This window comes from Desmodus rotundus, chromosome 9 (genome assembly GCF_022682495.2).
Source record: "Desmodus rotundus isolate HL8 chromosome 9, HLdesRot8A.1, whole genome shotgun sequence".
Lineage (NCBI taxonomy): Eukaryota > Metazoa > Chordata > Mammalia > Chiroptera > Phyllostomidae > Desmodus > Desmodus rotundus.
In genome coordinates this window covers 78,791,638-78,816,847 of record NC_071395.1, presented here as the reverse complement: position 1 = coordinate 78,816,847, position 25,210 = coordinate 78,791,638, and the positions used below count along the sequence as shown (strand labels likewise).

The following is a 25,210-nucleotide window of genomic DNA, read 5'->3' as shown; positions in this document are numbered from 1 at the left end:
GCTGGTTTCAGTCCATCCCTCTAGGCACAGTTTAGTTCCTGTTTTAGTTGGTAAGTTAAGATTGCCACTTTCAGTTTGTTTTGTTTTGTTTTTTTGTTTTGTTGCATATTCATGGGTATATATGTGGTGTGGAGTAGTGAAAAATAAAGTTTATCATCTTGGATCTTTCATTGCTGTGTGAACTTGAGCAAATTACATAACTCCTGGGTCTCAGTTTCATCATCTATAAAATAGGATGATAATAATAATACCTGTCACATAGGGTTGTTAAGATTAGGTGCATTATTATATATATCTCTTAGAATAGTACCTGGCATATTATGCTATATAAATATTAGCTAGTATTATTACCTTAATTTAAAGTTACTTAAAAAGGCTATCTTTTCCGTTCTCATTTTAGTTCCTCTTATTGCTATAAGATTTATCTCCTAACACACACCATTCTTCTGTTGCCTGTTCAAATTTACAAAGGTACACTATCATCTGGCAACTATTTGTGTCTTTTTATTTCAATTGTGGTAAAATATACAAACAATAAACTACACAAATGAAGTTAAACAATTATATTCACCACTCAGATTAAACTATAGAAAGTTTCTAACATTCCACAAGTTTCCCCCATATCCCTTCCCCCCCAATAACCATCCCTTCTCATATGTTGTGACTTCTCCTTTACTCTAGATTATTTTTGCAAATAAATCCTTACTTAAGGACTTATGTTTATTGGGTTTTTTTTTTAAGAGAGAGAGAAATATTGATGTGAGAGAGAAACATCAATTGTTGCCTCCCATATGTGCCCTGACCGGGGACCTCAACTTAGGTATGTGCCCGGACTGGGGATTGAACCCTCAACCTTTTGGTATACAGGACAACGTTCCAAGCAACTGAGCCACCTGGCCATGGCCCAGTCAATCTTTTTTTAAATTGAGGTATAGTTGACATATAACATTATATTCCTTTCACGTGTACACCATAATAATTCAATATTTATATGTATTGCAAAATTATCACAGTAAGTGTAGCTAATATCTGTCACCATACAGTGTTACAATTTTTTTCTTATATGAAAAATTTTAAGTTCTATTCTCTAAGCCATTTTTAAAAGTGCTATACAGTATTATTAACTATAGTCACCATGCTGTACATTATACCTTTATGACATTTATTTTGTAATTTGAAGTTTGTACCTTTTGACCCTCTTCACCCCATTTCACCTCTCTGTCTCCAAACCCCACCTCTGGCAGCTGTCAATCTGTTTTCTCTATCTATGACACGAGCTTGTTTGTTTTTTTAGATTCCACATATAAGTGAGATTATACAGTTTTGCTTTTGTCTTTCTCTGACTTATTTCACTTATCATAATGCCCTCAAGATCAATCCATATTGTTGCAGATGGTGAGATTTCATCTTTTTTTTGCAGCCGAATAATAATACTCCAAGACATGGTCTGTCTTGCTGTATACATGTATTTGTATACAGCATATGTGTGTATATGAATATAGATTATGAATATTATGTTTACACATATTTCTAGCCCACATTTTCTTTATCCATTGATAAACTCTCAAGTTATTTCCATATTTTTGCTATTGTAAATAATACTTCAGTGAACATGTGGGGGTACAGATATCTTTTCAAGTTAGTGTTTCCTTTTTTTTTTTTTTTTATAACTACCCAGAAATGGAATTGCTGAATCATGTGATAGTTCTATTTTTGATTTTTTGAGTGACCTCCATACTGTTTTCCATAGTGGCTGTACCATTTTCCAATCCCATCAACAATGAGGATTCCCTTTTCTCCACATCCTTGCCAACACTTGTTATTTCTGGTCTTCTTTTATAACAGCCATTCTAACAAGTGTGAGGTAATACCTCATTTTGTTTTTGATTTGCATTTCTCTGATAATTAGTGATGGTGAGCACTGTATGTCTTGTTTGGAAAAATGTCTACTCTGATCCCCTGCCCATTTTTTAAATCAGATTGTTTGGATTTTTTTTTTTTTTTTTTTTTTTTTTTTTGCTCTCCGGTTATATAGTTGTGTAAGTTCTTTATATATTTTAGATATTAACCTTTTATCAGATATATGATTTGCAAATATTTTCTTCCGTTCTGCAGGTCGTCTTTCATTTGTTGATGGTGCAAATAATTCTTTTGTTTAATTTTTAAGGTTATCTGTGATTGGTCCCTCCATGGTGCTGCAGCCTATTTTCCATTACTGCCCAACACACAGCCTGCTCTGCCTATGTTTATGATGTCCCCTTAGTGCCCTTTTTATCTTGTCTGTCCTGTTCTCTCTGTCCATTCAAGTCTTCCATGAAACTGTCCCTAACTGCTTCAGCTTATACCGTCCTTGTTCTTCTCTTTTTGGCTCACTATCAGTATTTTAGTATTTAGTGAAATATTTTTCTTTTTTATAATTACTTAATCATATTAACTTTAGTAAGACTATAGTTATTTTGTATTGCTCCCTTATAATGCCTAGCATAGGACACATAGTACTAATTATTGAATTTATAAAATTTAAATTCTCTTAAGTATTGAACAGCAACCAGCAATTGTAGTAGAGAACTTGACAGTGAACGAGGACAACTATTTGTAAAACCACAAGAAATAAAAGGCACAGCTCCATGAACCTATATAGATATTGAAGCCATGCTAGTGTGTTAGACTACAGTGGAATCTAAAATTTAAAACTAGAAAGGATTGTACAGGTAATCTCACTAGGTATCCTTTCTTCCCCTGAACGTTGAACCCATGAGAATTGCTTGGGCGGGTCTTGATATGTCTGTGAACTTCCTGAGGCTATATGCAATTTGCCAGGTAGACATACATGTACATTTTTCTAGAGTAAAAGCCTGTAACTTAATTGGATTTTCAAAGGTCTGTGGTTCAAAAAACTTTAAGATCCTGTGACCTAGCCAAAATATGACATTTTTCAGATGAGACAACTGAGGCTCAGACATAAGACACAAGAGGGATGACTTACTCATACAGTCATTGTTATTCACAGTGATGATCCTTGAGTCAGAAAGAAAATAGTATTAGTTCAGTGTGTATCTAATACAATTAGGAAATATTTCTATCCCAAATGGTTAAAATAAACTTCTAAAAAATTGAGGTCAAATCCACATAGTATTAAATTAATAATTTTAAAATGAACAATTTAGTGGCATTTAGTACATTCACAGTATTGTGTGACCATCACCTCTATTCTAGGATAAGTAAATTTTACCTACCGTAGAAACAGACCCTTTACTCATTAAGCCATTATTCCCACTTCACCCCTTTCCCCTGTCCCTGATAACCACCAGTCTGCATTCTCTCTCTGTAAATTTGCATATTCTGCATATTTCAGATAAATGGAATCTCATATTGTATTGAGTTGGCCAAAAAGTCTGTTTAGGGTTTTTTTTCCATAAAATAAGACACATTTTTCATTTTCACCAATAACTTTATTGATTTGGATATTTTGAGTATGTCGGCTATCTTCTGCGTGGTATAATACTGGTTTTTCTCAATTATTGTCTTGATTTGATCACTGTCAACTTCGACTGGTCTACCTGATCATGGAGCATCATCCAGAGAGAAATCTCCAGTACAAAACTTCGAAAACCACTTTTGACACGTCTGATCACTCACAGCACCTTCTCCATACACTGCACACATCTTTTTTGAGTTTCAGTTAATGTTTTTACCTTTCTTGAAGTAGTAAAGCATAATATGCTGAAAACGTTGCTTATTTTCTTCCATCTTCAATATTAAATGGCTACACAAAAATTCACCAATTTTGATAAGTTTTTTTTAAATGTACACTGATATGGTAGCTGTCACAATACAGTCTAACAAAATTGTTTCAAATGATGTTAAAGACAACTAAGTGCTTACTAGAGCCATCGTACAGAAAAAACCAAACGAACTTTTTGGCCAGCCTAGTACAACCATTTATGTCTGGCTGTCATTCGGCATAATTTTGTGGAGCTTCATCTACCTCGTACTATGTATTAGCATTTCATTCCTTTTTTGGCTGGATAATATTCTTTTTATGTCTATATTACAGTTTGTATATCCATCTATTGATGGACATTTGGCCTGTTTTTACCTTTTGGTTATTGTAAATAGTGCTCTGTGAACATGTATGTACTATTTTGAGTACCTGTTTTCAGTTCTTGTGGGTATATACCTATGTCTAAAATTGCTTGGTCATATGGTAATTCTATATTTAGCTTTGAGGACCTGCCTGCCAGTTGTTTTCCACAACAACAGAACTATTTTACATTGCCTCCAGCAATGCACAAGGGTTCTGGTTTCTCCACATCTATTATAACAGTTATTTTTTGTTAAAAGTTTTAAAAACATTTATTTATTTATTTTTAGAGAGAGTGGAAGGGAAGAAGAAAGGGAGAGAAACATCATGTACAAGAGAAACATTGATCAGTTGCCTCTTGCACACCCCCAATTGGGGACCTGGCCCACAACCCAGGCATGTGCCCTGACCAGGAATCAAACCAGTGCCCTTTCGGTTCACAGGCCAGAGCTCAGTCCACTGAGACACACCAGCCAGGCCTTCTGTTAAAATTTTTTTTAAATTATGAGGCATCCTTGAGGGTGTGAAGTGCTACCTCCTTGTGGGTTCAATATGCATTTCCCTAGTGACTAATAATGTTGAGCATGTTTTCAATTTACTTATTGGCCATTATATACCTTCTTTAGAAAAATATAAACTTGATTTTCAAAGAGGTATGCTTAAAGTTATCAAGAAAAATCTTTTAAAATGTGAAATATTTGCTGTTATTATATAATTAAGTGCCAGACTATTTGGTACAAATACAGAGTTCTTTGGGCAATTAAAAAGAAGAGAGCCCTGGCCAGGTAGCTCAGTTGGTTAGAGCATTATTCCAGTAAGCCAAGGTTGTGAGTTTGATCCCCAGTCAGAACACATACAAGAATCTCTCTACCTTCTCCACTCCTTCTCTCTCCCTTCCTCTCTCTGTCTAAAATAAAGAAATAATAAAAAAAAGAGATGGTGAGACTGGTTTAAATTTTGAGAGTTTGAGACCCTTTTTAACATTTTGTAGAATTAAAAATTTTAATGCAGATAAAGTAATTTTGGAGTGTTCCTCACTTTCAATTAGTTGGATAATGTCCTTTGACTTGTCATTAAAAGATCTCCATATAATTTTATGTGTAGAAAAGCACAATTAAAAAAAATATCCTCACCCAAGGATATGTTTATTGATTTTAGAGAAAGAGGAAGGAAGAGAGAGAAAGACATTGATGTGAGAGAGAAACATTGATTGGTTGCCTCCTGTTCGTGCCCAGACCGGAACCCCCAACCAAGGTATGTACCTTGATGGTAATCAAACCTACAACCTTTGTGTGTATGGGACAACATTCCAATCAACTGGGCCACCTGGCCAGGGCAAAATAAAAAAAGCACAATTTTTGAAGTTATACATGTTAAATTATTTGCTTTCAGGTAAGTAATGTAAAACATATTAAACACAAAGATGAGCAGGTAAAAATAAAGAAAGGAAAACAAGATGAGTACTCAGGTAAAATACTCTGAAGCTATTGATGATATTTAGCATATTAAGCTTTATTGAAGTACAATTCATATTCAAATAATTGTACAATTTAGTGTATACATTTTGATGCCACAATCAAGGTACAAAATGTATCCATTACCTCCAAAAATTTTCTCTTGTTATTTTTTGGTTATTGCTGTTTTTTTGTTTTTGTGGTAAGAACATTTAACATGAGAATTATTCTCTTAAACTATCTTTATAATATTCACTGTTGAAAGAAATGGACTGAGAATTTGTTTCATGCTTTTTTTCTTAAGTAAGGAGAGAAACAGTAACATATAAGATTCAGTGTCCATTAGATATAAAGGGGGGAAAAAACATTTATTCCATGAGAAAATAATTGGAATAATTAAAGGAGTGGTTATATATTAGAAATTAATAAATAGAACATATGAGTGGCTTCTTCCATTAATGTAAGCTGAAAGTATATGTTGTCATTTTTTTAAGCCTGGTTTAATCCTCAAACTATGTTGAGGAAAAGGTTCGAACTGATTTGAGATTTTAATTTCCCTCCTTGGAATTATATTTAGTGCCATATGGTACTTTAGAAAGGCAAATTTTGAACTCATTAATATTCTAAAAGGGGTAAACTTCTTCAAGGCAGATACTATCTTTTACTCATTTTTATTATTTAATAAATTCTTGTTAAATAAGCTTGTAATTGTTTTTATATTTGCTTCTACTACTTAATCATTTCTGAATCTCCAGCACCTAGGACAGTGCCTGGAACTTGGTAAAGGCCTAGTAGATGTTGCATGAATTATGCTTATTTCGGTTTGCTGGTTGGTTTTGATGTCTAGTTACATCAAATGAAAGCAAGTTGGTTCAAGCTTGATAGCAATAAGAATGCTTGATCTTTTTATAGTCCCTTTTCCCTCATGAGTTATTGTATATATTTCAATATTGGAACATGGAGCAATGTTAAATCTAAATGTTAATTATTTGCTATGATAATTATATTTCTTAACATATGGTCAAAACTGGTACTTTTTCCCTCTAAAATTTTACATTTTTAAAGGATATTACAGTAATTGCTTAGAATAAAATGCATTTCTCGATTTGCTAATATTCCAGTATATCATATAAATTCATTAACTGCAAAGGAATAGTATAATAAGAATTTAATATTTCTTTCATAGACTTACAGAAATCAAAGTAGATGCTAAAATACCATTTTATTACATAGCTCTCAGTAGTTAAGGGTTTATAATTGGAAATTTCACTGGGGAGTTAGGCATTCTTTTTTGTATTTTTTCCAGCTTTATTGAGATATAATTGACATATAATGTATGTTTAAAATTTTTGTAATAGTTAGGTTTATGGAAAAATTGCAGTTAGTAAAGTGTTCAAGTATGCCCTTCATTCAGCTTCCCCTAAGCCTACATAATAGAATAATTACCAAGATAGAAAATCAACATTGGTGTAATATTATGAACTTAATCTCAGCCCTTATTTGAGGTTTACCAGTTTTTCCACTAGTAATCCTTTCTCTTTCAAGATCTCACACTGCAGTTTGTTGTATGTCCTTGGTCTCCTCCTGGCTGTGATGATACTTCAGTCTTTTCTTGTCTTTCATGACCTTGGCACTTTTGATGAGTACTGGTCAGTTATTTTTTTTTAAATTTTTTATTGTTATTCAATTACAGTTGTGTGCCTTTTCTCCCCATCCCTCCACCCTACCCCATCCAAACACCCCTCCCTCCCCCACCTCCTCCCTCCCCCACCTCCACCCTCCCCCTTGATTTTGTCCATGTGTCCTTTATAGTAGTTCCTGTAATCCCCTCTCCTCACTGTGCCCTCCCCACTCCCCCCTACTGGTCAGTTATTTTTAAAATGTATCTCAATTAGGAATTACTTGTTTTCTTATGATTATATTGAGGATGGGTAAAGAAGATTTTATTTATTTATTTTTAGAGGGAAAGGGAGGGAGAAAGAGAAGGAGAGAAACATCAGTATGTGGTTGCCTCTTGCACACCCCTACTGGGGACCTGGCTTGCAACCCAGGCTTGTGCCCTGACTGGGAATCGAACCCGTGACCGTTTGGTTCGCAGGCAGGCGTTCAATCACTGAGCCATACCAGCCAGGGTTGAGGACGTGTATTTTTGTTAAGAATATTGCAAAGTGGTATTGTGCCCTTCTCAGGCATATAACCTGATGTTGATATGTCTTATTGCTGTTGATGTTAACTTGGTTCATTTGCTTAAGGTGGTTATCTGCTGCATTCTCCACTTTAATTACCACTTTCAAATTTGTAATTAATATCCTGAGACTTTGTGTTTCCTGGTACTTTTGTCAAAATTAAGAAACTGATGTGAGTGTATTATTATTTATTAACTAAACTCCTGACTTTATTTGGGTATCACCAGTTTCTCCATTAATGTTTTCTTTCTGTCACAGTCTGCTCTGAAATGGTCAATTTCTCAGTCCTTTCTGTGTTTTTTATGACCTTGGCAGTCTTAAAATGTATTGGCCGGCTATCCTGAAGAATGTCCCCCATCTAGGTTTGTTTGATGTTTTTCTTATGATTAGAACTGATGGATTTTGTGGAAGAATACCAAAGATATGTAGTGCCTTCTCATTACCTCATGTCAGGAGGTACATGATATCCTCATACACTAATGATGTTAGCCTTCCTCACTTGGTTAATGTAGTGTTTACAGGTTCACCGATGTAAAGTTACAATTTTCCTTTTACCTACTCTATTCTTTGGAAGTGAGTCATTAAGTCTAGTCCCTGCCTTACGTGGGGAGGAGACTTGTAATTTTGATTTCGCACTTCCTTGATGTCTCTTCATGGTGCTTATTTGCTATATATCTGTCTTTAGCTAAGTTATTTGCCCCTCCCATCCATTTTGATATTGGGCTCTTTTTATTTATTTAGTTAATGAATTTTATATATACTCAGGATATAAGCCCTTTTATTAGATAAATGTTTTTGCAGTATTTTCTCTCAGTCTCTGACTTGTCTTTTATTTTTTTTAACACTATCTTTCAAAGAGCGGTTTTCAATTTTGATGAAGTCTAGTTTATAAGTTTCTTCTTTTTTTTCTTTTTTTTGATATATTTATTGATTATGCTGTTACAGTTGTGCCATTTCCGCCCCTTCACTCAACTCCATCCTGCCCACCCTCTCCCTCCCACATTCCCCCCCTATAGTTCATGTCCATGGGTCATACTTATAAGTTCTTTGGCTTCTGCATTTCCTATACTATTCTTACCCTCCCCCTGTCTATTTTCCACCTATCATTTATGCTATTTATTCTCTGTACCTTTCCCCCCTCTCTCCCCCTCCCAATCCCCTATTGATAACCCTCCATGTGGTCTCCATTTCTGTGGTTCTGTTTCTGTTCTAGTTGTTTGCTTAGTTTTCTTTTGTTTTGATTTTAGGTGTGGTTGTTAATAACTGTGAGTTTGCTGTCATTTTTACTGTTCATATTTTTTATCTTCCTTTTCTTAAGTAACTCCCTTTAACATTTCATATAATAAGGGCTTGGTGATGATGAACTCCTTTAACTTGACCTTATCTGAGAAGCACTTTATCTGCCCTTTCATTCTAAATGATAGCTTTGCTGGATACAGTAATCTTGGATGTAGGCCCTTGCCTTTCATGACTTGGAATACTTCTTGCCAGTCCCTTCTTGCCTGTAAGGTCTCTTTGGAGAAATCAGCTGACAGTCTTATGGGAACTCCTTTGTAGGTAACTGTGTCCTTTTCTCTTGCTGCTTCTAAGATTCTCTCTTGTTTAATCTTAGGTAATGTAATTATAATGTGCCTTGGTGTGTTCCTCCTTGGGTCCAGCTTCTCTGGGATTCTCTGAGCTTCCTGGACTTCCTGGAAGTCTATTTCCTTTGCCAGACTGGGGAAGTTCCCCTTCATTATTTGTTCAAATAAGTTTTCAATTTTTTGTTCTTCCTCTTCTCCTTCTGGCACCCCTATAATTCGGATGTTGGAATGTTTCAAGATGTCCTGGAGGTTCCTAAGCCTCTCCTCATTTTTCCCAATTCTTGTTTCTTCATTCTTTTCTGGTTGGATGTTTCTTTCTTCCTTCTGGTCCACACCGTTGATTTGAGTCCCAGTTTCCTTCGCATCACTATTGGTTCCCTGTACATTTTCCTTTGTTTCTCTTAGCATAGGCTTCATTTTTTCATCTGGTTTTTGAACAGATTCAACCAATTCTGTGAGCGTCTTGATAACCAGTGTTTTGAACTGTGCATCCTATAGGTTGGCTCTCTCTTCCTCGCTTAGTTGTATTTTTTCTGGAGCTTTGAAGTGTTCTGTCATTTGGGCCTTTTTTTTTTTTTTTTTTTTGGTCTTGGCGCATCTGTTACTTAAAGGGGCGGAGCCTTAGGTGTTCCCCGGGGTGGGGTAACGCTGGTCGCTGCGCTGTGACGCTCTGCGTGGGGGTGGGGCTGAGAGGGAGCAATGGCGCCCGCTCCACTCTCCATTGGACCTCAATCTTTCACTCCGCTACCCACAATCAAACTTGGCCCCTCTTGTGCTGGTTCCTGAGTGGGTGGGCCTGTGCATGCCCTAGTCCCCTGTGGGTCTCTCCAACGACCTCTCCTATGAGGCTGAGAGTCTCTCCTGCTGCTGCCCCAACCCCCACGGGCGTTTTCAATCAGAGGTTTGAGGCTTTATTTCCCGGAGCTGGAGCCCTGGGTTGCGCGGTCTGCTTTGCTCCCCGCCGTTTGTCCTGTTTATGTGTGCGCGAATGTGGTGCTGTGGGGTGCTACCCGCCGTTCTGCCTGCCCCGTTCTCCACCACTCTGAGTCTGGCCCTCTTGGTTTATCTGCACGAACGTGGGGCCGCAGGGTCTGCCAGTGGTCAGACTGCCGGCCCCGTTCATCCCACACTCCGCCAGTCTGGGTCCCGCCACGGCAACGCGAGTCCTCTCCGCCCCTCCTACCGGTCTGGATGAATGTTTATTTTTTATTTCCTTGGTGTCGGACTTTCTTGCCATTCGATTTTCTGTCAGTTCTGGTTGTGCGAGGGGGCACAGTGTGTCTACCTACGCCGCCGTCTTGGTTCTCCCGAAAAGTTTTTTATATTTATACCATTTAATTTATTATTTCTATTATTCCTCATTCCTTTGTGTAGATCCTAGTTTCTATTCAGTAGCTTTTTATTTGTTCTTGAGAAACTTACTTTAATGAATTTTCAAAGATTTTGTCAGAAAAAATCTATTTCACCTTAATTAAAATCTTTTTTGGGTGGGTATAAGTATAGATTCAATGCAATTATGAGACGTAATACAGACAAATCCTGTATACTCCTCATTCAACTTCCCCCAGTAGTAACATCTTGAGTAACTATAGTATAATGTCTCAACCAGGAAATGGATATTGATAGAACTTTGCTTGACCTTATTCAGATTTCACCAATTCGACCTATATTCCTTTTTGTATGAGCTCATTATGTGTATTTAGTTCTTTGCAGTTTTATCACATGTGCAGATTAGTATGACAGACATCACAGTCAAGATACGGAATAGTTCCGTCTCAGGGAGCACTTGTGCTACCCTTTATTGTCACAGCCACCTCTCTCCCTTACCCACCCCAGCCCTTGGAAACCACTCACTCTGTTCATCTTTATAATTTTAACATTTTTGGAATGTATATAATTATGCAGAGTACTAGTTTGTTTGTTTGTTTGTTTTTCAGTTAACCATGATTCGTGTGAGATTTGTCCAGTTTGTTTCACGTACCAATAGTTTGTTCTTTCTTGTTGCTGAGTAGTATTCCATGTATAGGATATGACACATTTTGTTTAACCATCACTTGTTGAAGAATATTTGGGTGTTTTCCTAGCTTTTGGCAATTAAAAATAAAGTACATCAGGTCATTGAGTAATGTCATTTCATTCAACATCTTGTTATAACATTGATGAGAAAAAAATCAATTCCTGGACAGGGCCACCATATGCACAGTTTGTATGGTCGCCCCCTGTATGCATGGATTTTCTGTGTGTATTCCAGTTCCATCTCATGTCACTAAGATGTGCACATTAGGTTAATTGGCGTGTCTAAATTGTTGTAGTATGAATGAGTGTGTACCCTGCGATGGAATGGCATCCTGTCCAGGGTTGGTTTTTTGCCTTGTGCCCTGAGCTGCGAGATAGGATCTAGCTACCCATGACCCTGAACTGGAATAAGTGAGTTTGAAAATAACTATCATACTTGGTTTTTATTAATCTTTCTTAAACACATGTATAGCTCACATTTATTGCAGTGTTTGATATTAGAAGTGTTTTGGGGACTTTATTTAGAAGTTTGGGAAAGTTTTTGTGACCAGAAATATGCTGTAGGAACTTAATTCTTGTTTATGTCAACTAGCCTGTGAGAAAATTGGTTTCATTATACATCCTTTTTCCTTAAAGTTGTAGTTGCCAAGAACCTGTTGACGATATTAAGTGAGAACTCACTGAAAAGCATGCAAATGGTATACATGTTTTGGTGGGAAAATAAGTTTTGTTGGTCTGGGATAAATGACCCAATTCTGGGTCATTACAGTAAACTCATATTTAGTTTTATAAGGAACTGTCCTATTTTTCTAGAGTGCCTATAACTGTTCATATTTTTTAAATTGTGGAAAATATACATAATAAGAAGATGACGGAATAGGTCATTGTGGTACTCACATCCTCCCACAACCACATTAAGATTACAACTAAACTACAGAAAAACTATCACTCAGAACCACCTGCAGTCTAGCTGAACACAAGTGCTTTAACTAAGTATAGAAAGAAGCCACGTTGAGACTGCATTAACACTAACGTTAGCTAGGAAAATCCATTTTTGTCCTGCTATTTCTTCTTCCAGGATGTATAGCTGTAGCTCCAACAGCTGTCTTGAATTACAAAGTGACTTTGAGGAGGCCATACTCTGAAGGCTGCATAGCAGAAAAATAGGAGCCTGAGTCCCTGATAGTACCAAGGAGCCATTGTACCAATCTTGGACTACTGACTTCTTCTATGTGGAAATGAAATAAAGTCCTATCTTGTTTAAACTACCAAAATAAATATATGAATAATGCCATTTTAGCCATTTTTAAGTGAATGCTTTTGTGGCATTAAGTACAATTACACTGTTTGCAATGCTCCCCACCATCCATTTCCAGAATTTTTCATTTTCTTCAACTGGAATTCTGTACCAATTAAACACTGACTCCTTATTCCCTACCTCCCATGCCCTGGCAACCACCATTCTATTTTCTGTCTCTATGAATTTACTATTCTAGGAACCTCATATGAAAGGGATTATATACTATTTAGCCTTTTTGTGACTAGCTTATTTGGCATTTGGTTTTATAATTACTTTTTATTTAGCCATTCTAAATTAAATTCCATTTCGTAAATTGACTTTTTAAAATTTTAGTATTTGAAAGATGTCATAACATTGTTTTTGACTTCCATATTTTTAGATAAGAAATCTGTAATCATTCTTATCATTGTTCCTCTCTAGGAGGTATCTTTTCTCTCTGGCTACTCTTAAAACTTTATTTTTGTCATTGATTGTTCAACAAGTTGATTATAATATTTCTTTGTCTCTTGATTTGAGGTTACCCTTGTGGTGCTTATTGAGCTTCTTGAATCTATGGGCTTATAGTTTACATCAAAATTAAGAAACTTTGGTTATTATTCTAATAATATTTTTAGTCCACCCTTTCATGTAGTAACCCAATTACACACATGTTAGACCTTTAGATATTGTCCCATAGTAACTGAGATCCTACACATTTTTCGTTTATTGTGCTATTACTTGGTTCTTATTTTCATGTCTCCATATCAATAGATCTTTTTAAAATTTATGGATCATTTCTTCTGCAGTGGCATATGTGCTGTTAGTCCCATCTATTAACTTTTTTTTTCTGAATTTTATTTTTCATTTCTTTAAGTTCTGTTTTCTTTTTTCTCTCAATTAGTATATGTTCTTATGTAAATATTTGAAGATACTTATAATAAATAATTTAATACCCTCTTCCTCCTCATTTCTCTTTCATTATGAGGTCTGTTTTTATTGACCAATTTTTCCGCTGGTTATGGCTAACCTTTCCTATTTTTTGATATGTCCTTCTTTTTTTTAGATTTTATTTATTTTTAGAGAGACAGAAAGGGAGTAAGAACGAGAGAGAAACATCAATGTGCATTGTGTGAGAGAAACACCAGTTGGTTGCCTCTTGCACGCTCCCAACCAGGGATCAGGCCTGGGACCCATGCGTGTGCCCTGACTGGGAACTGAACTGGTGACCTTTCAGTTTGCAGGCTGGCACTCAATCTATTGAGCCATACCAACCAGGGCATGTCCTTTAATTTTTGATGGATTGTAATATGTTGTCAACTTTATTTTTTATATGCTGAAATTTTTTCTATCTCTGAATAATGTTACACTTTGTTTTGATTGGTAGTTACTTGTGGATCAGCTTGATCCTTTTAAGGCTGTTTTTAAGGTTTGTTAAGATGAATTTAGAGAGGTCTTTATGCTAGGGCTAATTTAGCCCTACTGTTAAGGTTATGACCCTTTTGGGGTCTCTGCGGAATGCTTCAAGTCTTCAACAAGGAATCTCCACTGTGGTTGAGTTGAAACTCATGTCTTCCAGCCTTGTGTAACCTCTGGGAAGTTAGCTTTCTAACAGTTGTTCTTTGCCTGACCTTTTGGAGTTTCGCCCTTTGCATGCGTAACTTAGTATTTAGTCAAATACTGAAGGCATCCCCTAAATAGTCCTGGAATTCTTTCCCTAAAAAGCTACTTTCTCTATTTCTGTTGCTTGGCCTAACTGAACTCTGATCTTTCTTTTCAGTTCACAGGGACTGCTATGCTTTACTTGGAATCCTTTTCACTGTACTGCATTCTGGAAAGTTCTTCCAGGTAGAAAGCCAGTAACCATGTAACTTACCTTTTTTGTTTCACTCCTCTCAGAGCTTGCAGTCATATATTGTCTCTTGTCTAGTATCTGAAAATGGATTTTATATTTTTCCAGTTTTGCAGGTGTTTGTGGTAGGAAGGTAAACCCTGTCTCAGTTATTCTATCATTGCTCAGAAGTAGAAGTTGATCCCAAATTTGCATACACCAAGTTTACAAAAACAATTTGGTTTAAATTTTGTTGTAATATTATGGCTAATATTGTGACATCATTATAATTTTTATTTTTATTAAAGTATAGTTGGTATATAATATGTAAGCTTTAGGTATACAACAGAGTGACTCTATATTTGTATACTTTTTAAAAATAATAATTGTTTTTAATCCTCATCCTAGGGTATGTTTATTGATTTTAGAGAGAGAGGAAGGGAGAGAGAGAAAGAAACATCAATGTGAGAGAGAAACATCGATCGGTTGCCTCCTATATGTGCCCGACTGGGGATCGAACCCGCAACCTAGGTATGTGCCCTGACCAGGAATTGTACCCGCAACCTTTCAGTGTATGGGACAGTGCTCCAACCAACTGAGCCACCCAGCCAGGGCTCCCTGGTCTTTTATCGTCTTCCATGATATTTTAAAGAATTCAGGCTAGTTGTTTTGTAGCTAATTTCTGTTTTGACAGAAAATCATCTGTGTGAGTCTAGTGTGGAGTTGCAGATAACTTTGTGTATAAGTAGTGTGGAGTTGGAAATATCAAAATATTTTCTGCCCCCACATCTTTGAACCAGTAATGTTTTAGAACAGTGTTTTTCAGAATATGCATGAAATTTTGGAAAATTTAAACAAAAAAAATCTTCCTCCTTGCAAAGTTGCAACATTTGTAGATTGTGGGTTATGATATTAAACTGTAAAAAAATTCCTGCTTCATTTGTACCTTGCATTTAAGTTTCTGATATTTTCAGGAATGTTGCAGTTCTTTTTTTTTTAATTTGCATTTAGAAAGTTCACGTGAACTTTTATTGAAGTAAATAAACTAGAAATACTTATAAGAAAAATGAAAATAATTCTATAAATTCTAGCATTCACATATAACAATTGTCAACATTTTGGTCTATACCCTTCCAAACTTGAGGTAATAAAAGTGTATGTGTGAGAAAAACATTAAAAGAATTTTGTATCTTTATAACACTGCTGTTGCTTGCTTTTCCCTCCTGTTATAGTGGTTACATTATTAGACAATGAAAGAATGGAAAAGTAAAGGTGCCATATGATCTTTTTAAAGGGAAACAACTGGAAAGAGGCTCTTGTCTTACCAGTTAGCATTTAAATACTTACCAAGTACTGTAAATAATTCTTAATGGTTATATCAGTTACTTTTCTAGTTCTCAGAATCTCTGAGTTTTCTGAGAATTAGAACTTGATGGGGTTAGGGGAAGATGAGAGAGGAGTGCTTGTGGAAAGTTGCAAATTATGAAAATTCTAAACTTTGTGTATTTGGTACTGTGTTTCATGTAAATATTTTGGCCACAAAATGAATTTTTCTTATTTAAATTTTAACATTTGTTTTTTAAATAGGTAAACATTCACCATTCAAAAGTACAAAATAGGCAGTAAAATGTCTCCCTCCCATTTTTGTGTACTAGGCTCTTGAGTTCCTTCATCAGAGGCCATCAGTGCTATCAGTTTCCAAGTATCTTTCCAGAGATACGTAAGAGAAAATTTGTATATATCACAGAACACATTGGGAATTACCTGACTATTTTAATCTAATTCCCTTTAATAGTATTACATTTGTATAGGGTGTCGTAATTTTGCAATGTACTTTCACACATAGTCTACCTTGTCCTTGTAATAATCATCTTGGAAAGTAGTGAATAAAAACTTGAAAGTACAAAAAATGAAAATTACTACTTAAGACATGCAGAAAGAATAAGAACAGAAAAGGTTCTTTTTATTACTTCTAAAATACCTGATTTAGGTCATTAGGTGAAAGGTGTGAAGTATATCTCCTTTCTGTCAAAAATGCTACAATGCAATTCTCATGGTAACGCCCTGGAGATCAGATTCCATGGGTTTAAGGGCATGATCCTCAACTTCAGGTGTCAGCTGCAAATTCTTGGGATCCCCAGACCACCTACATTTTTGACCAACTGGCTACAAATCCAAGAGGTTCCCATGATTCCCCTCAGGTTTGATAATTTACTAGAATGAATCAAAGTACCCAGGAAACTGCTATACTTACTGTCACAGTTTTATTATAAAGAAATCAAATCAGAACCAGCCAAATGAAGAGACACAGGGGGACAAGTCTGGGAGGGTTGCAAATACAGAGCTTCCAACTTCCTCTCTCTCTTTAGAGTCAGGAAGTATCACCCCCATCAACCAGGAAACTCACTTGTCCAGAGTATTAATTGAGATTTCAATATGTGGGGCATGATTGATTGAATCATTGGCAGCAGAATGGCCTCCTGAGTAACAAAGATACTCTTGTTACTTGGGGTAAATTCCAAGATTTGAGTTTCCCCTCCCAGGAACCAGGGGAAAAAGCCAGTCAAATTCTTTTTTATACAATGCTATCATAGTCTCCCAACATCTGTCCTTAGAAAAAGCTCCTGTACTAGTTTTTAAAATTATCTTTCCAGAGATAGTTTTTTGTATATATGTATATATACATATGTATGTATACAGTTTTGTATCTGTGATAGTAATACTATTTTCTGTGATAATCTTGCTCTTTTTCCATCTGGACTTTAATGCTTTTTCTCCTTTTGGGATGCCTGTCCATTTGGAGGAGGAGGGTATGTCTTCAAAATTCTTGTGTTTTTCCAAGTTCTGTATTATACCTGCCATGTAGACTTTCTTGCCCAGTCCTCATCTAGAAGGCATTCTCTCTTTTCTAAACTATTATAGTTCTGTGCGTCTCCAAGGCATAAATCACTTAAATAATGGTTTATCATAATTGCCTTTACTCTTTGCCCATTTCTCATTTACAAATTTAGGGTTTATAAGGGAATGGGGCTTTGTGAGTCTTACTTTACTCTCCTTTACATTCCTCCTCCCTCTAATATTTTGCTCATAGTGGATACCTAAATATCTCTAGTTTTAAAAATTAAGTTTTTTGCATTGTTTGTTAATTTTTTACACTATTATCATTTGTTGCAGCAAACTGCAGTAGGAAGATTTTCTGTAGAATTGATTCATATCTCTGAAATTCATTCAGAGATATTATCCATTCTACATTAAATTATATAGTAATATATACTATTACAGTTTACAGATATGAGCAGTTTCCCCTGCAGTCTACTTGAGTGAAAAAAAAAAAACAGACAAACTGCTAACAAGGATTTATTTAAGTTTTGGGGTTTAATATGTAGGGTGTAAACAAATGGGGTTTTTCAGAAACTGCAGGTTCTGTTAAACAGAAGACTTTAGTAAACTGATGTGTGCTTTCTAGAATATGATTCCTAATAATTCAGAAGATCTTATAGTGTTGCAGTTTAACTTGGCAATAATAGACTGGACCCATGTGGGGACTGTCTCCTTTAGAAGAGACATATATTCCTGATGTGTTTCTGACACTTTTAACTATTTCGGTAATTTATGTTATCTTCCTAGCTCCTTTAGAGATTTCAGTTTAAGACCTTTGATCAATTCTTCAATAATGAGATATCTTATAGGCTATTTTGAATTTGTTTCCATAGGTTGTGAAGTGTAATTATTAAAAAGAAAAAGGTGTCATTTAGTACTTTACTGGACAGATTTTCAAAACTGCCTACAAAATTTTAAATATATGTCTAAAGTCTAAAAAAGTAGAAAAATATTTAGGGTTTTCATTATAAATTTTATGATGTAGATTGTTATTTTATATTTTAAGTGGCCCATTTATGTCAGGGCAGTTTTTTTTTTTTTTTTGTGATGATACCATATCTAATGAGAAGATAGCTAGAGAAACCTAGAATCTTCATTTTCTATAGAAAAGTTGAGATTAAGAATAAAGACTGGAACCTGGGATTGAACTGTGGCTGTACAATTTATAGACTGTAATTTTGGTAAATTAACCTTTGTATCTCAGTCTCCCTATCTATAAAATGGGCACACTAATGGTATTGTTATGAGAATTTATTATTGTTACTGTTGACTCTAGTAACTTTTCCTTTTTGTCTTTGTTTCTTAAGCTGAAAGGATAGGATTTGTTTCTTAAGCTGAAAGTATAAGAAACCATACTGCATGGTTTCTTCAGTTCCAAATTCTATTTCTCTAATCTTGGAGCAAGTTAAGCTTTAAAGTATTATAGCTTGATTAATTTTTCCATCTTTGATGACATTTTAGTAGGCTTTGACATCTGATTAACTTCATTAGTTTATTAGATTATCAGAAAAAGTAGAGAATGTTTAATTTTTTAAAGTATATTTTATTGATTATGCTATTACTGTTGTCCTATTTTTTCTCCCCTTTCTCCCCCTCTTCCCTGCATGCCCTCTCCCATCAGCTTTCTACCCTCCATTTAGTTCATGTCCATGGCTTGTACGTGTAAGTTCTTTGGCTTCTCGATTTCCTGTACTGTTCTTACCCTACCCTGTCTATTTTGTACCTACCAATTATGCTTCTTATTCCCTGTATCTTTTCCCCCATTCTCCCTGTCCCCCTCTCCACTGATAACTCTCCATGTGATCTCCATATCTGTGTTTTTGTTCCTGTTCTAGTTGTTTGCTTAGTTAGTTTTTGGTTTTGTTTTTTAGGTTCAGTTGTTGATAGTTGCGAGTTTGGTGTCATTTTACTGTTCGTAGTTTTGATGTACTTTTTCTTAGATAAGTCCCTTTAACATTTCATATAATAAGGGCTTGGTGATGATGAACTCCTTTAACTTGACCTTATCTGAGAAGCACTTTATCTGCCCTTCCATTCTGAATGATAGCTTTGTTGGATAGAGTAATCTTGGATGTAGGTCCTTCCTTGCCTTTCATGACTTTGAATACTTCTTTCTTGCCCTTCTTGCCATAAGGTTTCTTTTGAAAAATCAGCTGATAGCCATACGGGAACTCTTTGGTAGGTAACTGTGTCCTTTTCTCTTGCTGTTTTTAAGATTCTCTCCTTATCTTTAATCTTGGGTAACTTAATTATAATGTGCCCTTGGTGTGTTCCTCCTTGGGTTCAATTTCTCTGGGACACTCAGAGCTTCCTGGATTTCCTAGAAGTCTAGTTCCTTTGCCAGATTGGGGAAGTTTTCCTTCATTTCTTTTTCTTTTTAAGGTTTTATTTATTTTTAGAGAGGGGATGGGAGGGAGAAAGGGAGAGAAATAGCAGTGTGTGGTTGCCTTTCACATGCCTCCTACTGGGGACCTGGCCAATAACCCGGACATATGCCCTTACTGGGAACCGAACTGTGACTCTTTGGTTCACAGGTGGGCACTCAAACCACTAAGCCACACCAGCCAGGGCTCCTTCGTTATTTTTTCAAATAAAATTTCAATTTCTTGCTCTTCCTCTTCTCCTCCTGGTACTCCTATGATTCAGAAGTTGAAACATTTAAAGTTGTCCCAGAGGTTCATAAGCCTCTCCTCAATTTTGAATTCTTGTTTCTTCATTGTGTTCCAGTTGAATGTTTATTTCTTCCTTCTGTTCCATGTTGATTTTTTGAGTCCTGGTTTCTTTCCCTTCACTGTTTTTTTCCTGTATATTTTCCTTTATTTCACTTTGCATAGTCTTCATTTCTTCCTCTATTTTGCATCCATACTCAATCATTTCTGTGAGCATCCTGATTTACCAGTGTTTTGAACTCTGTGAGTCTGATGAGCTGGCTATCTCTTTGTCACCTAGTTCTTTTTCTGGTGTTTTGATCTGTTCTTTCATTTGGGCCATATTTCTTTGTTTTGGCGAGCTGTTACATTATAAGGGGCAGAGCCTTAGATATTCACTAGGGTGGGGCAACCCAGGTCGCTGCACTGTGGCACTGTATGTGGGGGAGGGGTGAGAGAGAGAACAATGCTGCTTTCTGAGCTCTCACCCCACTTTCAGTCACTTCCCCCACTACCCCCAAGCAAATTGGGCCCTTCTGGTGCTGATTCCCCGGTTGCTGGGTTTATGTACATTATAGGGCCCTGTGGGTCTCCAAAGAACTCTCCTGTGAGGCTGGGAGTTTCTCCCACTGCCGCAACCCCCTCAGGTTTTTTCAGTCAGAGGTTTTGAGGCTTTATTTCCCCACACTGTAATCCTGGGTTGTGCAGTCTGTCTCACTCCCGAGTTGTTCCTCCTGGTTTTCCGAACGCAAATGTGGGACCACCTGCTCCGCCAGCCACTGCCTCGCCCACCCTGGTCCTCCAGCTGCTGCCTTGCCTGCGAGTTCTCTCTACCTGGCTGCCTGTCTCCACCCCTCCTACTGGTTTGGATGACTGTTTCTTCTTTAACTCCTTGGTGGTTAGACTTTCATAGTTAGATTTTCTGGCAGTTATGCTTGTTTTTTGTTTTTAAATTTGTTATTGTCCTTTTGGTTGTGCAAGTAGGCACAGTGTTGATTCCTGGGTGTGTGGGTTTGTGTAAGTTCTAGGACCCTGTGGGTCTCTGCAATGAACTCTCTTGTGAGACTGGGAATTTCTCCCGCTACTACAACCCCCATAGGTTTTTACAGCCAGGGGTTTTGAGGCTTTATTTCCTGGTGCTTGAACCCTGGGTTGCATGGTCTGTCTCACTCCCCAGTTGTTCCTTCTGGTTTATCCACACGCAAATGTGGGACTGCCTGGTCCACCAGCTGCCTCGCCTGCCCAGTCTGCTGCCTTGCCATGCGTCTTCTCCAGTCCAGCTGCCCATCTCTGCCCCTCCTACCAGTCTTGATGAATGTTTCTTCTTTAACTCCTTGGTTGTTGGTCTTCCATACAGTTTAATTTTTTGGCAGTTCTGGTTGTTTTTTGTTTTCAAATTTGTTGGTGTCCTTCATGGTTGTACAAGGAAGCACAGTGTGTCTACCTATGCCTTCATTTTGGCTGGAAGTATCTCTAATTTTAAAATGATAAAAAGCTGACCAACAAACTCCATGTGTTGGTTGTGTAACATATGTTCCTGATGGGAAACCGAAGTGTTACAGCCAATGGGACTGTACTTTAGAAAGTTAAATGTACATTTACCAGCAATCCCACTGCTAGGAATTTACCTAAGATAAATGAAAACGCATGTTCTCACAAAAGACTTAAATACAAATAAATATTCATAATTGCTTTATTCATATTAGTCAAAAAGTAGGAACAACTCAAATAAATGTCAACTGATAATTAGTAAGCAGATGTATGTTATTGCTAAATATGTAGCAAAAACTTAAGGGCTTTGGGGGGAAATGGGGCTAGCACTCAAAAACTTCATCACCGATATATAAAAAAAGATAGGAATCTAATAAAAACAGTAGTATGGTTTTATACATGTTAAATGATTAATAAAAACATAAATACTAATACAATAAATATGGCACTCCACCTTGAAAGAGACCTTAAGTTTGTGGAAGTGGGTATAGATAGGAAGGGTTGCAGCTTGGGAGTTATTGTAAGATGATGAAAGACAGATTATCTGAAATCAGGCAGAAAATATTAACACCACATGTGGACAGGTGTCTGTAACACATGCAGTGAACTGAAGTGGCTAACATATGTTTAAGGTGTATGTGTGTGTTTTGTGTATTCTTGGTGTTTATGATACAGGTCTTATTATTATTCAGGTGTGATAAGGCCCACAGTTCAGGAGACAACTGCCATTGAAAAGACAGGTTTTATTTTTTGTTTGTTCGTTTTCAAAGAGAGTTTGTCATAGTTCTCAAGAGGAAGGTCACACCACGCCATGCAGGGCCACAAAGGGAATCGCCAGGTTGGTCAGGAGGGAGAGGGAACCGGAAGAAAAAAGTGGTGAGAGCCTTTATTGTCGTTTCTCTGGGAAAAATAGGTGAGGTGAGTTAGGCAGGTTTAGGATTGGCTGCTTTGAATGATTCAATTCAGTGGACTGCACTGAGTTGGTGGGGTCCTGCAGTGATCAGTGGAGGGGAATATTGGCTTGGAGTGTAAGAGCTAGATAAAGGAGATAGTTGGGAGGATGCATTTTGAATTGGTTTGCATGTGAAAGTATGCTCTCTGGTTAGTCGTTTGCTGTCTCTAAGAATTGGCTAGCCCTTGAAGTGCCAGAACCTACAAAATACAGAAATATAGTTAATATATCTGGTTCACTTGGGTGCAGTTTTCTGAATTCATCTGTTTCTCAGGGATAAAATTGCACATAAGTAAATGCATAATTGGGATTATCCTAGTTGTTTTCAAAATAAATGTTAGAGCAGAACTGACTGTATGTACAAATGGTATACAATATTTGACTCGTCATTTCCTTTGCAAAATTAATGATGCAAATCCTATTACATAGATTTTAGTTTTACATTAATATAAATTTGTTGAAACATGGCCATATTGGTAACAAGCAAAACAATTGAATGAGTAGTGTTGATTTTGGGAAAATAATCACAAATTTAAATTTTAGAGAAAAACTGAGAAAAATTTTATCTTAGTGTACATGCTCAGTGTAATTCAACCAGTTAAGATAGGTAATTATGTAGAAAGCAGATTGTTAGATTTGAAGTTCTTTAAAAATTACCTGAAAGTAATTATATGCTTATTAAAATTATTTTTTATTTGTAAAAAATAAATCATGTCTGCTTTTATAATTGGAGTGAGTTTTAAAAATATCTGCTCTTGTGATTGTTCTATAACTACCAATTTGTACCTCTTTTTTTTAATATATTTCATTGATGATGCTATTACAGTTGTCTCATTCCCCCCCTTCACTCCACTCCATCCTGCCCACCCCCTCCCTCCCACATTCCCCCCCCTATAGTTCATGTCCATGGGTCATACATAAAGTTCTTTGGCTTCTACATTTCCTATACTATTCTTACCTTCCCCCCATGTCTGTTTTCTACCTACCATTTATGCTACTTATTCTCTGTACCTTTCCCCCCTCTCTCCCCCTCCCACTCCCCTGTTGATAGCCCTCCATGTGATCTCCATTTGTGTGGTTCTGTTCCTGTTCTAGTTGTTTGCTTAGTTTGCTTTTGTTTTTGTTTTAGGTGTGGTTGTTAATAACTGAGTTTGCTGTCATTTTACTGTTCATATTTTTTATCTTCTTTTTCTTAGATAAATCCCTTTAACATTTCATATAATAAGGGCTTGGTGATGATGAACTCCTTTAACTTGACCTTATCTGAGAAACACTTTATCTGCCCTTCCATTCTACATGAAAGCTTTGCGGGATAGAACAATCTTGGATGTAGGTCCTTGCCTTTCATGACTTGGAATACTTCTTTCCAGCCCCTTCTTGCCTGTAAGGTCTCTTTTGAGAAATCAGCTGACAGTCTTATGGGAACTCCTTTGTAGGTAACTGTGTCCCTTTCTCTTACTGATTCTAAGATTCTCTCCTTCTCTTTAATCTTAGGTAATGTAATTATGATGTGCCTTGGTGTGTTCCTCCTTGGGTCCAATTTCTCTGGGATTCTCTGAGCTTCCTGGACTTCCTGGAAGTCTATTTCCTTCACCAGATTTGGGAAGTTTTCCTTCATTATTTTTAAAAAATAAGTTTCCAATGTCTTGCTCTTCCTCTTCTCTTTCTGGCACCTCTATGATTCAGATGTTGAAATGTTTCAAGATGTCCTGGAGGTTCCTAAGCATCTCCTCATTTTTTTCGAATTCTTGTTTCTTCATTCTGTTCTGGTTGAATGTTTATTTCTTCCTTTTGATCCACACCATTGATTTGAGTTCCAGTTTCCTTCCCATCACTATTGGGTTCCCTGTACATTTTCCTTTGTTTCTCTTGGCATAGCCTTCATTTTTTCATCTAATTTGTGACCAAATTCAACCAATTCTGTGAGCTTCCTTATTACCAGTGTTTTGAACTGTGCATCTGATAGGTTGGCTATCTCTTCGTTGCTTAGTTGTATTTTTTCTGGTGCTTTGATCTGTTCTTTCATTTGGGCCATTTTTTTTGTCTCAGTGCTCCTGTTACGTACCAGGGTGTGGTAACGCCCATCGCTGCACTGTGATGCTGTTTGTCGGGGAGGGGTCTGATAGGGTGCAATGGGGCCCGCTCCACTCTCTGCCGGATTTCAGTCACTCCCTCTGCTACCCACAGTCAAATTGGGCCCCTCTGGCGCTGATTCCAGAGTGGGTGGGCTTGTGTACATTCTAGGACCCTGTGGGTCTCTCCACCAAACTCTCCTGTGAGGCTGGGAGTTTGTCCTGCTGCTACCTCAACCCCCACAGGTGTTTTCAGTTAGTGGTTGGAAGCTTTATTTCTGCTCGCTGGAACTCTGGGTTGTGTGGTCTGTCACTGGGTCCACCATCTGCTGCCTCTCCAGCCAGCTGCAGTCTTCCCCACCCCGCTCCACAATCCGCCACCTTGCTGGGTCCGCCAGTGGCCGCCTTGCCGCGAGTCCTTTCTGCCCCGGATGCCCATCTCCACCCCTCCTACTGGTGTGGCTGAATGTTTCTTCTTTATCTCCTTGGTTGTCGGACTTCCATAGAATTTGATTTTTCTGTCAGTTCTGGTTGCTTTTTGTTTTTAAATTGTTGTTGTCCTTCTTTTGGTTGTGCGAGGAGGCACAGTGTGTCTACCTACGCTTCCATCTTGGCCGGAAGTCCTCCAATTTGTACTTCTTAATCCCTTTACTTTTTTCACCCAGCCACGGAGATGTAAAATACAGCATAGGAAATACAGTCAGTAATACTATAATAACTATGTATTGGGCCAGTTG

At 37.0% G+C, this 25,210-nt stretch overlaps 1 protein-coding gene across 5 annotated transcripts in view; it reads left to right on the top strand.

The window, feature by feature from the left end:
• TAOK1 (TAO kinase 1) overlaps nt 1-25,210 on the top strand; it is a 137,760-nt gene that overhangs the window by 14,597 nt on the left and 97,953 nt on the right. For 2 of the 5 annotated variants that reach the window (XM_024565241.3, XM_024565242.4), the window contains exon 2: nt 5,243-5,338. The exons of 1 other annotated variant lie outside the window; for it this stretch is intronic. The gene's annotated coding sequence lies outside the window, so the exon portion shown is untranslated. Of the gene's footprint in view, nt 1-5,242; nt 5,339-14,838; nt 14,962-25,210 lie in introns of all 5 variants that reach the window. 2 more of the 5 variants (XM_053912089.1, XM_053912088.1) reach the window with 2 other exon arrangements.